General features: G+C 46.2%; 1 long non-coding RNA gene across 1 annotated transcript; it reads right to left on the reverse strand.

Annotated features, from left to right (window-relative positions):
* Positions 1-806: 806 nt before the first annotated feature.
* On the reverse strand, positions 807-15,934 carry LOC115475697. The gene is made up of 3 exons (XR_003943087.1): positions 15,796-15,934; positions 14,240-14,249; positions 807-817 (listed from the first exon to the last, which is right to left on the reverse strand). It is a non-coding gene; the product is annotated as an uncharacterized LOC115475697 (long non-coding RNA).

Consider the following 15,934-nt stretch of genomic DNA (forward strand, 5'->3'; position numbering starts at 1 on the left):
TATCCTGAAAACCGGACTGGCTGTGGGGTCCCCAGGACAGGTTTGGGAAGCCCTGCCCTAAAGGAACTATGGCACACTTTTTTATTTATTTATTTGGGGGGGGGGGGGGGGGGGCATTGTGTCAGAGTACTCAGAGGCTGGCTCCAGTATTCAAAGAAAATTTGTGGAGGTCTGCTCTACTTAATATGAATGTAGAATCCGTGAATATTTTCTCAGTGGAGGCAAAACACTAGGGGTCAGTCTTCTCCTGCAGAACAGACTATCAGAAAACACTGGCCTCTAATGGTCTTTACAATTTCAATCATAAGTGAGAGAGAAAGAAAAAAAATGTGTAACTGTGCATCAAAATTCTCTTATGGAAGGGGGTGTAGAAAAAATATGTTAAAAATTGTATGTGCATAGCAGCACCTATAGCTCTGAGCTGTTTGTCATTTCTATAGATGCAGCAGTAACACTGGGACAGGCTGTGCTCCAATTTCACTAGAACACCTAGGGCAGAATTGATCTAATGCAGCAAGAATTCAGTGCCCCTAAGTGACTGCCTTTGTTTTCAACCACTGCTTCTACCAAAAATGCATGTGAAACTATGTGATTTGATAGATGTTTTCTCTACAGCAAGAAGTTTACATTCATAAAATGAAAGAGGCAGTGCATACTTGACTGTTTTCACAGGCCACTTTTTAGAATTGACCATCTATTTCTTATTCCTGCTCGGAATGTTTTTCCTTTCCAGTTGATGCAAAGGCAAGGCCTAGCTGATATATATGATGTGATGGGGCGACTTTATAAACAGGTTGATTGTCCTTTATACCAAAGACTAGCCGTTATGCCCGTTAAAACGGGCGAGATTTCCAGCTACCCTCTTCGCCAGGTCGCCACCACCCCTCCCCCCGAGTCGCCGGCCCAGGCCCTCTCTTCGTGATTCAACTTACAGCGCCGAAACCACAGCAGGCAGATCAGCTGAGCTGCCGTTGGCATTCCTTCTCTGCGTGTGTCCCGTCCTCGTGTGACGTAACATCGGCGAGGGCGGGACAGAGGCAGGGAAGGCCGACGGCAGCTCAGTTGATCTGCCTGCTGCATTTTCGGCGCTGTAAGTTGAATTGCGAAGAGAGGGCCCGGACCAGGTGGAAGGGGGGCGGCGGCGGTGACTCCGGTTGGGGGGGGGAGCAGTAGCGACCTCGGCGGTTCCCTCCCTCCCCTTCGTGCAGTTTCCCTCTCTGTCCCGCCCCCGTCATCACGTATTGACATGGGGCGGGACAGAGAGGGAAAGTCTCTACTGCGCAATTGCGGGTGAGTACGGTCACTCGCAATTTATATGTTTAATTTGTATAACAAGAAGCTTTTGAAATGGAAAGATTTTTGTCTGCTAGACTTTGTAGAAACAGTGTTCAAAGCACTTTACAAAGAAAAGATGGTAGAACTTTATGCTTTCACAACCTCTGTGAAGGAAGTGACCTCAGCAATTCCCCCAATCCAGGTCCAATCCTGTTTTAAGAAATGCCAATGCCCAAGTGTCGGAGTTACAGTGGCCCGCCCATCATCACACCAGCACCCTCTGCCAAAGAGTAATATGTGTGGCTCCCTGCCTACAAAGATCTCGTAACTTTGTCAAAAAGTTGAATTTCACATATGGCAGTCCTCCACAACTCCCAAGTAGGACTCCCCCCTCCAGTCGCCATGTTCTGGAAAAGCATCAAGTTGTTTCGAGGAACTATGGTAGACACCTCTGATATCTTACTATGGGATGCATCTCTTCTGTAATTTAGCCTGTTGCAGTTCCAGAACATGCCCAAATATTTTAGATGTGTATCAAATCTGTAGGGGGTGGAAGAATGGGCCTTGATATACCAACTTTCTGTGGTTTTTGCAACTACATTCAAAGTGGTTTATAGGTACTTATTTGTACCTGCGACATTGGAGGGTTATGTGACTTGCCCAGAGTCACAAGGAGCTGTAGTGGGAATCAAACCCAGTTATGCAGGATCAAAGTCTGTTGCACTAACCACTAGGCTACTCCTCCACTAGCAATATTCATATAGAATCTGAAATAGGAGGAAGGGAAATGGGACTTGATATATCACCTTTCTGTGTTTTTTGCAACTACATTCAAAGCAGTTTACATATTATATACAGGTACTTATTTGTACCTGGGGCAATGGAGGGTTAAGTGATTTGCCCAGAGTCACAAGGAGCTGCAATGGGAATCGGACCCAGTTCCCCAGGATCAAAGTCTGCTGTATTAACCACTAGGCTACTGTTGGTTTGTTAAAGGAGGGGAGGCGTTGGTTTGTTTATATGTCAGTGTACAGGCTTATGAGTAGTTACTTCAGAGCTTTCATGATAGATGCACTCTGTTGTCAAGGTAAGGTCTGGGCACAGAGAACCACTGTTTTTTACTGTGTTAAAATACATGGTGCCTGGAAGTTGTACTGTAATTGTTGGCTGGTTTTCTAATAAAAATTAAAGTAAAAAGAAAAGATGGTGAGGAGTGTGACATTTTCAGGCAGGAAAAAAATGAATCATTCACGTAGAGAACTTACAAGTAGTGTTGCAAGGATGAGTGCTGGGGGTACCAGGATTGGGCCAGAGAAAAACCACACAGAGTGTGGAGGTGCACTTGATCCCCATGAAACAAGTAGGAGGGAACAGGGGAGGGGTGGGGAAGATAGGCTCTATCCAAACAATGGGGGAGACGTATAATTTAATTAAACAATGATATTTATTGCAAATGGTTGACTCAACACAGCCGTGTTTCGGCACCATAGCGCCTTCTTCAGGAGTCTTCCAATGGTATATCTGGTGTTGGGTAGTTAACACCCTAGAAGATAAAGCACAATTCCTTCTCTTCACGAGCAAATGGCGGTGCAGCGAGTCACAAACGTGGTTGCACATCCGAAAAAAGATGGTACCAGGATTGGAAAATGGGTAATATGATTGAAGTCAAAGCAAAAACACAGCAACCCTGCAGGCCAGGTATGTCTGGCAGGCTGTGATGCTAGAAATGGCAGCAAATGAGTCGGTCTCATAAACTGCAAGTAAAACAATAATTGCAAGTTCGTTATCATCATCAGCAGATTAATCCAGAAACTAGTGGGTTGTGTCTGTCTTCCAGCAGGTGGAGATAGAGATTACTGACTTGAACACAGCGATATAGGAAAGGTAGCTCCCCAGAAAGTCATTATATTTCTATCTCCAGCAAGTGGACAGTTTACTTTTCCCACTTCTTTTATCTCTCATATTGAAAATCATCAGGCTTAAGTTACAGGATTGACAATGGTTATATTATTTAAAGGATTGGCTTCAGTAAATTTAGGGGCCCTTTTACTAAACAGTGCTAAGGGCCAGATTCTATATATCATGCCTAAAAAAAAAATCAGCACCAAAATAAAATATGCCTAGGTGTACTCTATAAATATGCCTAAATTTAAGCATACTTTTTAGAAAACGACTAAATTTCCTCACGGTTTATAGAATACATTGAGCGCCTGTCCATATGACTAAGTTTAGTCGCAGGACAGTTAACACCAAGTAACACTGGGTGTAAATTCTGACATCTAAATTAGACATAGACTGGGTGTATTCTATAACAATGCGCATAGATTATAGAAACACCCATGACCCGTGCATTCCACCCATTAAAACACAGATCACGCCAACACTAGGGTGAGGTTTGATCAGCTACAACACAACAAGACCCACCAATGCACTTAAACATGCCTTCAAAGATAAGCTGACTTCTCTATACACTATTAAGACTGAGGTCAATAGCTGTAAGTTTTTTTCAATATGGAAGGCAGGTAGGAAGGAACAGTGCTGTGATGGTTAAGGGTTGTTGTGCTGCTGGCTGAAATCGTATTTCACGGTAATCTGGCACAATAGCAAACACTGAGCACTGCATAATTAAAAATAAAAGAAACATAATATAAACCATTTATAAAGCAGAAGGTTTAGCCAACACTGGTGCAACTATTACAATCATAACTGATCTTTCAGCACCGGCTCGTATACAAGAGATCCTAAGTGACGTTGCGTAACAAACAAATCAACAAAAATCCACAATATGAAAATGTTTATAAAAGGAAGGAAAAAGCCTCAAGAGCTAAAAAAATCATGTCACCCCTCTCCTCAAGTCACTTCACTGGCTCCCGATCAGATACCGTATACAGTTCAAGCTTCTCCTTCTAACCTACAAATGCACTCAATCTGCAGCCCCTCATTACCTCTCTACTCTCATCTCCCCGTATGTTCCTACCCGTAACCTCCGTCATGGGCGTAGACTGGGGGGGCGAGGGGGGGCAATGCCCCCCTCAAACGCAGGGCCGGCAACAGGCAGCTCTCCCTTCACCCCACCCTCTCCCCGTTCCTTCTCCTCCACCCCTGGCCCCCCCCGTGAGCCGGCTCTCCTCCCTCCCTCCATATCCGTCCCTCACCGACCTGATCTTCAAATCCTTTGCCTGCCCGCTAGGCGCTAGCGCTCTCGTCCCCTGCTGGTTCGCGCTTTAAAAATGGCCGCCGAGACTTTCAGAGGCGGCCTCGCGAGAAGTCTCGGCGGCCATTTTGAAGCGTGAACCGGCAGTGGAGAGTCAGCGCTAGCGGGCCGGGCAGGTGAAAAATTCGAAGATCGTTGGTGAGGGACGGATCCGGAGGGAGGGAGGAGAACTGGCTCGCTGGGGGGGGGGGAAGGAACGGGGAGAGGGCGGAATGAAGGGAGGGGAGAGGAGGGTCACTGCTGGACTGGGTGGATGGAGGGCAGGGGAAAGGAGGGCCACTGGGCATGGGGGCAGGGAGAGGAGGGTCACTACTGGACTAAGGGGATGGAGGGCAGGGGAAAGGAGGGCCACTGGATATGGGGGCAGGGGAGAGGAGGGTACTGCTGGACTGAGTGGATGGAGGGCAGGGGAAAAGAGGGCCACTGGTATGGGGGCAGGGGAGAGGAGGGTCACTGCTGGACTGGGTGGATGGAGGGCAGGGAAAGGAGGGCCACTGGGCATGGGGGCAGGGGAAGGAGGGTCACTACTGGACTAAGTGGATGGAGGGTAGGGAAAGGAGGGCCACTGGGTATGGGGCAGGGGAGAGGAGGGTCACTACTGGACTGAGTGGATGGAGGGTAGGGAAAAGAGGGCCACTGGGTATGGGGGCATGGGAGAGGAGGGTCACTGCTGGACTGGGTGATGGAGGGCAGGGGAAAGGAGGGCCACTGGGCATGGGGGCAGGGGAGAGGAGGGTCACTACTGGACTAAGTGGATGGAGGGCAGGGGAAAGGAGGGCCACTGGTATGGGGGCAGGGGAGAGGAGGGTCACTGCTGAGTGGGTGGATGGAGGGCAGGGGAAAGGAGGCCACTGGGTATGGGTGGCAGGGGAGAGAGGGTCACTGCTGGACTGAGTGGATGGAGGGCAGGGAAAGGAGGGCCACTGGGCATGGGGGCAGGGGAGAGGAGGGTCACTACTGGACTGAGGATGGAGGGCAGGGGAAAGGAGGGCCACTGGGTATGGGGACAGGGAAGAGGAGGGTCCCTGTTGGACTGGGTGGATGGAGGGCAGGGGAGAGAAAAGAAATGCTGGACATGGATGGAGGGGAGAAAGAGTGAGGAAGGAGATGAGATGAGGGAAAAGGAAGAGAGGAGAAAAAACTGCACATGGATGAAGAAAATAGGCAGAAGCTGAGGACCAGAAATGAAGAAGAAAGGAAGAAAGAAATAAATGGAAAGGAAGCCCTGGAAACGGAGTTAAGAGGACAGATAGCAGCAGAATCAGATACTGCACCAGCATGATCAGAAAAACAGTCACCAGACAACAAAGGTAGAAAAAAATCATTTTATTTTCATTATAGTGTTTGCAATATGTTCACTTTGAGAATCAGGTGCTCAACATTAAAAGTTTATATTTACTTATTTATACCCCCCCCCGGCTCTCTCCCCGGCTATAGCCAGCTCTGCAATTTGGGGTGGGGGGGGCGCAGAGGGGGACTGGGGGAGGAGCCTGTTGTTAAACATTTGCCAGCACACCACTGCCTGTCGCCAAACCCTGCCTCTCTGATTCAGTGGCTATCCATTGGCAAACGAACACTGGTTATTCCCAAAAAAGCCAGCTCTTGCTCCCTTCCTTCCTCCATATTAGCATAATTTGCATATACATATATGCAAATGAATATGCTAATATGCACCGCCCCTTCCTTTGCCCCCCCCCCCCAAATGAAACAGTCAAACTACGCCTATGCCTCCGCTCCTAGGACAAATCCCTCCTATCGGTACCCTTCTCCACCACCGCCAACTCCAGGCTCCACCCTTTCTGTCTCACCTCACCCTATGCTTGGAATAAACTTCCTGTGCCCATATGCCAAGCCCCCTCCCTGCCCATCTTCAAGTCTTTGCTTAAAGCCCACCTCTTCACTGTAGCTTTCGGCACATAACCACCTACCTCTATTCTGGAAACCTATACTGCCCCATTTGATTTACTGCATAATTGTCCTTTAGATTGTAAGCTCCTTTGAGCAGGGACCGTCCTTCCTTGTTAAAAATATTGTTTAAAAATTGTACAGCGCTGCGTGACCCTAGTAGCGCTTTAGAAATGTTTAGTAGTAGTATGTTTGATTTACAGATCTGAACAGTTCAAACAATCTTCTTTTCATCAGCAAAAAGCCTTCCTTATTGTATTTCAAAACATACATATTCATGTCATGTCTCTGTTTTACAAACTGTCACAGAGCCCCATGGCCCTGATGTTCAGAAGCAAACGCAGGCGCTAAAAGCCGTTAGTGCTGGATTAGCACCCTCATTAACCAGTGCACAGAGGTCTATAGCGTGGGAAATGAGTTTGGCAAAGATCAGTGCAAGTAGCATGCTAATGTAGTCAAAAGGATGTACATGAGGTCATTTCCTATTCTCTGCGATGCTCAGAGAACAGCACACTGCTCGGCGCTGGCGTTAGGGTGTCTGAAGAGGCAGAGAAGCATTTTTAGGCTTGAACCAGTGATAAACCCAGCAGTGCCCTGTTGATTCAGATAGCTCTTTCAGCAACACACGCTCCACAAATCCAATTAAGACAATTCATCCCCACTTAATGTCCAGAGCACAGGAGAATGGAGTTAGCCTTATCCAGGAAACATGATGTCAGCTCCAGCCAGTGTGTTGAAGGCTGGTAGCGATGCAGCTCCCTCTGCCCATGGAAGCTCCACTCACCTCAAACCTCTGCCGCACTGGAGCCTTTTCTCCCTGGCCATGCAGGGCTCCCTGCTCCCCAGCTTGACTAAGCATGAGCATAAGAGCTGTGCACATGCCCCAGGCATAATCCTTCCCTTAACTTCCTAATGCTCAATGCTAACAGCACACAGATGATTTGCATATGATGAACATTAGGGAGTTTTTTTTTCAGTGCTGTTCAAGTCGGAGTTTTGAGCATTGGGGCCCATGTCCCCTTCTGTGAAAAGCAATACTGGCAAAGGATATCAAATACTGGGGGATTAAGGGGGATCCATTCCTAATTCCACCAGTAGAGCACTACAAAATAGCAAATTTCACTAACCTAGACGTCCAGAGAAGCAGGTGTAAATCCAGATGTTGATGTTGGGGGACATATACCTGATTTCTCCTTCTGAAATGGCCCACCTGAGTCCAGCCTAAAACACTCCCCACTTGCTACAACCCATGTGCAATACAGTCTCAATTATCCAACCTTCAGTAATCTGACCATCCAGCATATCCGACTCCCCCCCCCCCCCCCCCACGGTTGAGGGGTTACCTTTATTTTCTGTATTATCCGACTGCCAGTCCCCTTTATGTCGGATAATTGAGACTGTACTGTATTTCAATTTTGAACATGTATATTCTGGCTATCTAAAATTGGGATTTAGATGTGTATGTAACACGTTTAAATGTTGGCTTGTGCATGTCCAAAATGTGACTAGAGCTCCCAAAATGAACCACCATAGGTTTGTGCAAAATTGCCACTTCTACAAGGAAGCAGCCAATTTTGTGCTATTTATTTTTTCCACATACATATTGTGAGAGTGCAGGTGAAAGGGGATCCGGGAAGGCACAAAGAAAGGGGGTGCAGGGAGCCGGGGAATCCCAACAGGGCAGATTCATGTGCACAACACCCACATTCAGAAAGCTGGGCTACCAGAGGCAGAGTGGTTGGCTGGGTTAAGGAAGAAGGGGAGGAACTACCAGTCCCAGAATCCTTCTCTTCCCCACCCAGCTGTGCAAGAGTTAGGGGAGGAGATAGAAGATTGGGAAATGGTCTCTGAGGAAGGTGATGAGGGCCAGCTGGAGAGATTGGAGGCGGGGGATGTTGACGAGGAGGATAAAATGGAGATTACTGAAGGACTAGAGGAGGAACAGATGGAGATTGGAGCTCTGGCTCAAACCCGAAAAGCTGCTGTAAGAGGGTGGCTAGCTGTGCCTTGGAGAGACTGGTGGAAGACCGGAGGAGAGAGGCTGAGGCGCTGGGGAAGATCTCTACTAAAGAGGGAACAGGTGCAGCCCAGGGAGAGAAAGAGGGCTCCACACAATTGAAACCCCAGCCGGAACCAAGCTGTGTAACTGTGCTGTAAGGAGGTGCAAGAAAAACTGTGTAAACTGTTTCCTACTGAAAAGGTCTGGGCTGCAACCTACTAAGCTACTGTGTTTTCTTTCGGATAATGTACTGTTTCCCTAAGAGAAGTAATCTTAGGTCAAGTGAAGTGAAATTATATGGACTGTTTTGAACCTGACTTGTGCTTTGGGTAGCAAGCCCTAAACAACCTGGAGTTAAGGTGTGCCTGGGTGTTTATGTTGACCTGAAGCAAGAAAATAAAAGCCCTTACTTATAAACCTTGTGCTTTGAATGTGCCTCTGTGAAAGGAACGGAGGGATGAAGGAGTCCTGGAAGTTCTCAGGGCCTGGAGCTGAGGCTCAAAGCAGCCAGATTGCTGTGGAGGGAGGCAGCAGCCGTGTGAAGAAGAAGGCAGCTAAGCAGGGTCGAGCCTGGCTGGGTCCTGGGTGACCGAGCTACAATATTTGTAAAATGGCTTATCTCACACAGGCACTCCTGCACATCCTTATATTTATTTTTCAGAAGGTCTTTATAACGTCCTGCCAGAAGTGAGCACATCCCAATCTGGACCTCACAATTTTAATTGTATTCTATATAAAACAAGCTTTCGCATCTGATACGAAAACACGTTTGAGCTTCTTAATGAAGCATTCCATGTTAATTAGTATTTATTTTATGTAAAGACAAATACCATAATGGACAAACCAGTACAATGCAATAGCAGAAGGTTCTGCAGGGTAGAACTGAGAAGCACTTGCAGATGGATGTGGGAGGTCCAGGATCAGAACATCATTTAAGATAAATGGATGAGGAGATTAGAAGGTGAAGGACCCACCAATGATCAATTCTCTACACATATGAAGGCAGATAAGATGTTCTCATGAAATTTAAGAAAAACAGAAGGGTCATAGCAGTGGTATTTAACTGTTTTTAGAGTTCAATTTTCAAGTGGGCATTACAGAAACCACTGGGAAAAATTGGTTAAATTTTCATGCACGTTTCTTCTAGAGGAGCTACCTTCTGATCTAGACAGTAAATAAAATTATATGTTGGGTTCTGTCATGATCTTACTGTTGTCAGATTTTCAGTATTTTACAGAACATTAACCAGCAGAATTAGAGGAAATAAGTACCATCACAGGCTACTCAGTACAAATGGATGTTCCCCTTTTATTAGTAAGTGGTTCATAAAATGTTACATTAATAATGGATGTTTTCTTTCAAAAAACCAAAACAATGGCAATAAACACAAACTTTATTTCTTTAAAAAAAAGGAATAGGGACTCTTCCACCCCCCCCCCCCCCCCCCCACCTAACAAGGTAAACTGACATAATTCCATGCATAAACAAACCACTCTCTGTTTCTCTTCTCAGTAAAAAAAAAAAAAAGCTAAAATAATTGTTCAAGATAAACACCACCCTTTAGCATTCCTCTTAACATGTTCCCACCTGGAAACTTGGGATGGTGGCACCAGATTCCAGACTGACACAGAAAGCGCTGGGAGGTGGTACTGCTTAGAACCTAAAGTGCAGATGTCCTTATTGGAATTTCTAAATGCTACACCACAGAAACTTTCCATATGCATAGTTCTTGGGTTTTTATTTTTATCCCTTCATCTTCTCTGTGTTCTAATCCATATTCTATTGTCAACATAGGAGCTCAGAACCAGGAAAGAAACCAAATTTAAACTGGGAAGTCGCATGCTCAAAATGCCTGCAGGCTTACAAGTTTTCAAAGCAAGATGTGGACTGTCGATTTGGGAAGGGTTCCCTTTGCTGCCCAAAAGCAGTATTTCCACTACTTTGCTGCTGCCTACAGCAACCACAGGGAGATTTCTTCAAGGCCCACTGGAGTCTACAATTTATCGTCCTGTACTTGGCTAGCCAGTAAGGTGCCCACCCCTGGCCATATTTTGAACATGCAAAATGTCCACTGGAGACATTTATTAGTTGTGTGAAGCCTCACCCGTTTCATGACAGCTTATGCAAACTCAAGAGTGGCCAAGATGGTTGCACATTTGCTTCCTTCTTAAACTATTCTGGGATTCAGAGTTCAGGCTTTCCAGCCTAAACTGAAGTAACTGTAAAAGGATAGGGACCATGTTTAAATAACGTTGACCCACTCTGACACCTCACAGGGCTCTTCTTCACCTCTTTTTTTCCTTATATATATATATATCTGATATATTTTGCTAGAGTTATGAATTGATTGAAATCTAAATATTAGAATTTTTAAAATTTTAATAAGGGAGCAATATTGCATTACGTAGTCATAAAACGGGCATTTCTATGACTGGGCACCTCTGTTTAGGCGTTGCACGGGTGCACGGTTAGAGCCTATTTTATGCGCCTGGATTTTGTTATAGAATACTAGTGTAACCCAGTATCAAACAGGTCAATGTTCAACGTGATTTAACTGGCCAGAAACGGCTCCTGGCTTGTTAAATTACTTGTTTGGGGCAAATCAATCATTTTCGGTGGCAGTTAACTGGTTACTGCAAGTGGTGTCCCATGGGTGGGCTAAGTGCTGAATATTGGACTTAACCAACTATGGTGCAACCAGCTCTGCAAACCCCGAAATTCAATGCTGAATCTTGGACATGGCCCAGCATTGAATTTCCAGGCACAGCACTGGCGGTGAACAGCAGTGTGCTGACTGCTGCAGCTGAATACTGGGTCCAATGTGCCTAACCTGTATGTGGCAGGACCTGTATGGGCTCCTTGCAAATATCTGCTAGGTAAGTTTGGTATTTTCAGAGTAGCGCTTAGGTGGCATTTTGGTATTTACACACGTGTGTGTGTGTGTGTGTGTGTATATATATATATATATATATATATATATATATATATATATATATATGGGACAGGGAAGTTCCATGAGTTTGGAGATAGGCTGATGTGATCTGTCTTCACAAACCTGGGAACAGAGAAGAGGTGGGAAACTACAGTCTGGTAAGCCTTAAGCTTGGTGGTGGGAAAGATAATGGAAACATTGCTGAAGGAAAAGATAGCAAACTTTCTACAACCCAAAGGGTTGCAAGATATGAGGCAAGGCGCAAACAGCTTTGCCAAAGGTAGATCATGCCATATGAATCTGATTTTTTTTTTTTAACTGGGCGACAAAAGAACTGGATCCAGAACAGGCACTGGAGGTATAGATTTCAGCAAAGCCTTTGATACTGTTTCTCATGTTCCACAAGCTGCCGCCAGAAGCAATTACCATATACTGCCCTGCTGCTGGCACTGGCCTCTTCTCTACTGCGGCTGCCTCTGAATAAAACAGGAAGTTATATCAGAGAAGCAGCCGCAGTAAAAAGAAGAGGCAGGTGGCATCAGGGAAGCGTATGGGAATTGCTGCTGCCATTAGCTTCTGGAATATGAAGAAAGAAGGTGGAAGGGGGAGATGCTGCTCCCTGAACAGTGCCACCTGAGGCCCCTGCCTCAGGTGGCCTAATGGTTGGGCTGCCCCTGCTAATAGGAGGCTCATAAATAAACTAACAAGCATGAGGATGGGAACTGGGTGGTAAACTGAACATAACATAACAGTAGCCATACTGGGTCAGATCAATGATCCATCTAACCCAGTATCCTGTTTTCCAAACAGTGGCCAAGCCAGGTCACAAGTACCTGGCAGAAACCCAAATCGTGGTAACACTCCTACTACAAATCCCAGGGCAAGCAATTGCTTCCCATGTATGTCTCAATAGTAGACAATGGACTTTTCCTCCAGGAATTTGTCCAAACCTTTTTTAAACCCAGATACATTAACCGCTGTTACAACATCCTCCGGCAGGTGACAAAAGGTGGCAACTTGAACTCGCTCAGAAAAAAGGTGAGTAGTGGAGGACTCAAGAATCAGTACTGGGGCTAATTCTGGCCCAGATGCATCAACAATACGTAAAAAAATCTAAAACGTTAAAGTCCTTAACGAATTTGAAAAAAACGAAGCATGCACCAAAAAAAACAAGTCGCACATGTTCGGTGCGGTTTTGAACACTACAATGTATCAAAGATTCGTAATCCTCGTCGGTAATCGGCCCCTAAAGCATGCGCAGAGCAGCCAAGAGTTATGCTGGCTGCTCTGCGCATGCCACAAACGTCCAAAACAGCAACAAGAAAAAAAACACAAACACGTGGCTCCCCGCTTTCCCCTGCATCAATACAAAAATAAACATACATCAAAAAAGGATCTGGAGGGGGAAAAGGCGCGCGTCAGAAGCGTCCAGTATGGACGGCCTTGCCCCCCCCCCCCGAGGTTGCCGCTGCTCCCCACTTCCGCTCGTATAAAATAAGAAAACAAAACTAAAAAGTTTAGCAGCCCCGGTCCCCCTCCCTTCCTGTCTCTCTCTGAACTCCTCCCATAGCTCCGCCTCCTGGCATCCTCCACCCCTGTGCCCCACCCCTGATCTCGTCGCCGCCGCTCCCCCCTTCTACCAGACCTCCCCCTCTGCTTTACCGGCCCGCGCAGCGCCTCTCGCCTCCGTGTGAAGGCGCTGCACGGGATGGAACAGCTGATCGGCGATCACTGCTGCCTCCTCCAACGTCTCTCTGTTCTTCCTGGGCCCGCCCTCCTCTGACATTAGTTATCTACGTAGGTAACTAACGTCAGAGGAGGGCGGGCCCATGAAGAACAGAGAGACATCGGAGGAGGCAGCAGTGATCGCCGATCAGCTGTTCCATCCCGTGCAGCGCCTTCACACAGAGGTGAGGCGCTGCGCGGGCCGGTAAAGCGGAGGGGGGGGGTCCGGTAGATGGGGGAGCGGCAGCGACGAGCTCAGGGGGACGGGGCACAGGAGCGGAGGATGCCGGGAGGCGGAGCAATGGGAGGAGGAGTACAGAGAGAGACAGGAAGGGAGGGGGACCGGGGCTGCTAAACTTTTTAGTTTTGTTTTAATTTTTTATTTTATACAAGTGGAAGCGGGGAGCAGTGGTGACCTCGGGGGGGGGGGGGGGCTGGGGCAAGGCCGTCCATACAGGACGCTCCAGACAAGCGCCCTTGCCCCCTCCCAGTCCTTTTTTGATTTTGTTTTCGCTTCATTTGTATTGTATGCAGAGGGAAGCGGGGAGCCACATGTTTCTATTCTTTATTTTGTTTTTCAACATGCCAGCTTGGAATTTTAAGGTGCAGGGGAAGCAGGGAGATGACAGCTCAGGCCTTACGACTGCTCTGACCATAAGTTAATATGTCGTGGTAAATGATTCGGTGTGATCATCGGTATTGTTAGTGCATCCCAAATCGCCCACATTACAATGGTAGTTACTCTTTTGTATTCCGTTTTCGTTAGCTGCTTGCGTCGTCAGAAAAAGGCCTTTAATGCATGCAACCGTTAGGAATTTCCTTCGTTAAAGGGTTGTTAGAGGGTCGTTAAGGTTTAGTGCATCTGGCTCTCTGTTCAATATTTTTGTGAGTATATTGCTGAAGGGTTAGAAGAAAAAATATGCCTTTTTTTGCAGAATATGCAAAGATTAGCAACAGAATGGGCACCCCAGAGGGAGTGACAAGCATGATAAACTATCTACAAAAATTAAAAGCTTGGGCTAAGGCAGTTAAGCTTTAATGTGAAGAAATGTATGGAGTGATGCTTTTGGGGTTTAGAAATTCAAAGGAACTGTATGTGATAGGAGGGAAGAGGTTGATGTGCATGCAGTAGGAAAAGGACCTTGGAGTGATAGTGTTTGAGGATCTCAAGGTGGCGAAACAACATGACAAGGCAGTGGCTAAGGCCAGAAGGATGCTTGATTTCATAGGGAAGAGAATAACCAGCAGAAACGATGTGATAATGCCTCTATACAAGTCATTTGGTAAGGCCCTGTAAGTTCAGTTCTGGAGGCTCTATCTTGCCAAAGATATAAAAAGACTCAAAGCTATTCAGAGGAAAGCAAACAAATTAGAATACCTCTACACTGAAAGATGTATGAAGAGAGGCTTGAATATGTATGCCCTGGAGGAAAGGTGGGATAGGTGAGATATGATACAGACATTTAAATACTTGATGAACAAACCTTTTCCCAAAAATGGGAAGGCTACAGAACTAGAGGGCATGAAATGAAGTTGCGAGAGGGGGGGGGGGGGGGGGGGGGGGGGGGGGGGGGAGAATTTAAAATATCCGGAAATACTTTTTCACAGAAAGGATAGTGGATGTCTGGAATGCTCTTCCATAAAAGTGTAGAGTCTACAACTTGCTGGTTGTCCTTTGTTGCTATAGATTTATCTGGACTGACATGCACCAACACTACTTTATTCAATACTCTTCACTCAAATAGGAGTCCCTTCCAAACATATTCACCGTCCCCTTGCACTAGGATCCAGGCTTGCTGTCTTCATAGACAAGTTTCACTCTGTTCCCCGTCTTTTTGCCCTGCTCAGCCAGTTGCCTGACCAGACAGGCAATCTCATTATTAGCTGTTACAATGAAGCAATTATCACCATCACACTAGCTGTGAAATTGTTCTCTTTAGTGCCACTAAGAATTAGCTCCAGGGGATTTTCATTTGCTCAGTCGCAAGCTAATAGCATGAGGTGCTGATGAGTCAGCAGGACTGAAGAACAGACAATATCTTTCTGTAAATGGAGATGCATGGGTGAGAAATACCTTCAACACTATATACACAGCACAAGAATGGCATATAACAAATAGATGGGAATTCTCAAAGTAGATCAATGAAACCATATCGAAAGTGTGATCAACAGTTTTTCCAACAGGCACAGGATGAAAAGAATGTCCTGAAGAGCGAAACAAATTATGGTTACAAAACTGAAATTATAAGATTCCCAAAGGACTGAGGATCAAAAATCCTTTGGCTACTACTTACAATTCTGACTATGCAGAGAAACTCTGCAAATGCATCATTCCCAACAAGATATAATGGAAATACTAGTGGAAAGTTACCAAGACATGATTTATTGCAATAAATCAAAGAACTGAGAAATATGTTAATAGCTTTTACTGCAGGGAGGTTCTCTACCTTCTCTTTGATGGTTTATGCCATCACTAAAACCATTCCTATAAGCATGCAAGTTAGAAGAATAGTCTAATGTTTGGCAATTAAAATTAATTGCAAAGAGAACACAGTGATGATGCACTTAGGGAACAGAAATCCAAGGGAGCTGTATGTGTTAGGTGGTGAGAGGCTGATCTGAACAGACAGGGAGAAGGACATTGGGGCAATAGTATCTGAGGATCTGAAGGTGACGAAACAGTGTGACAAGGTGGTGGCTGTAACCAGAAGGATGCTAGGCTGTATAGCGAGAGGCATAACCAACAGATGCCCCTGTACAAGTCTTTGGTGAGGCCCCACGAAGTATGTGTTCAGTTGTGGAGGCCGTATCTTTGACATGGTCTAGAGGAAGGTGACAAAAACGGTATGGAGCTTGCCCCAAAAGACGTATGAGAAAAGAGTGG

The sequence above is a fragment of the Microcaecilia unicolor genome, chromosome 8, assembly GCF_901765095.1.
Source record: "Microcaecilia unicolor chromosome 8, aMicUni1.1, whole genome shotgun sequence".
NCBI classification, from domain to species: Eukaryota; Metazoa; Chordata; class Amphibia; order Gymnophiona; family Siphonopidae; genus Microcaecilia; species Microcaecilia unicolor.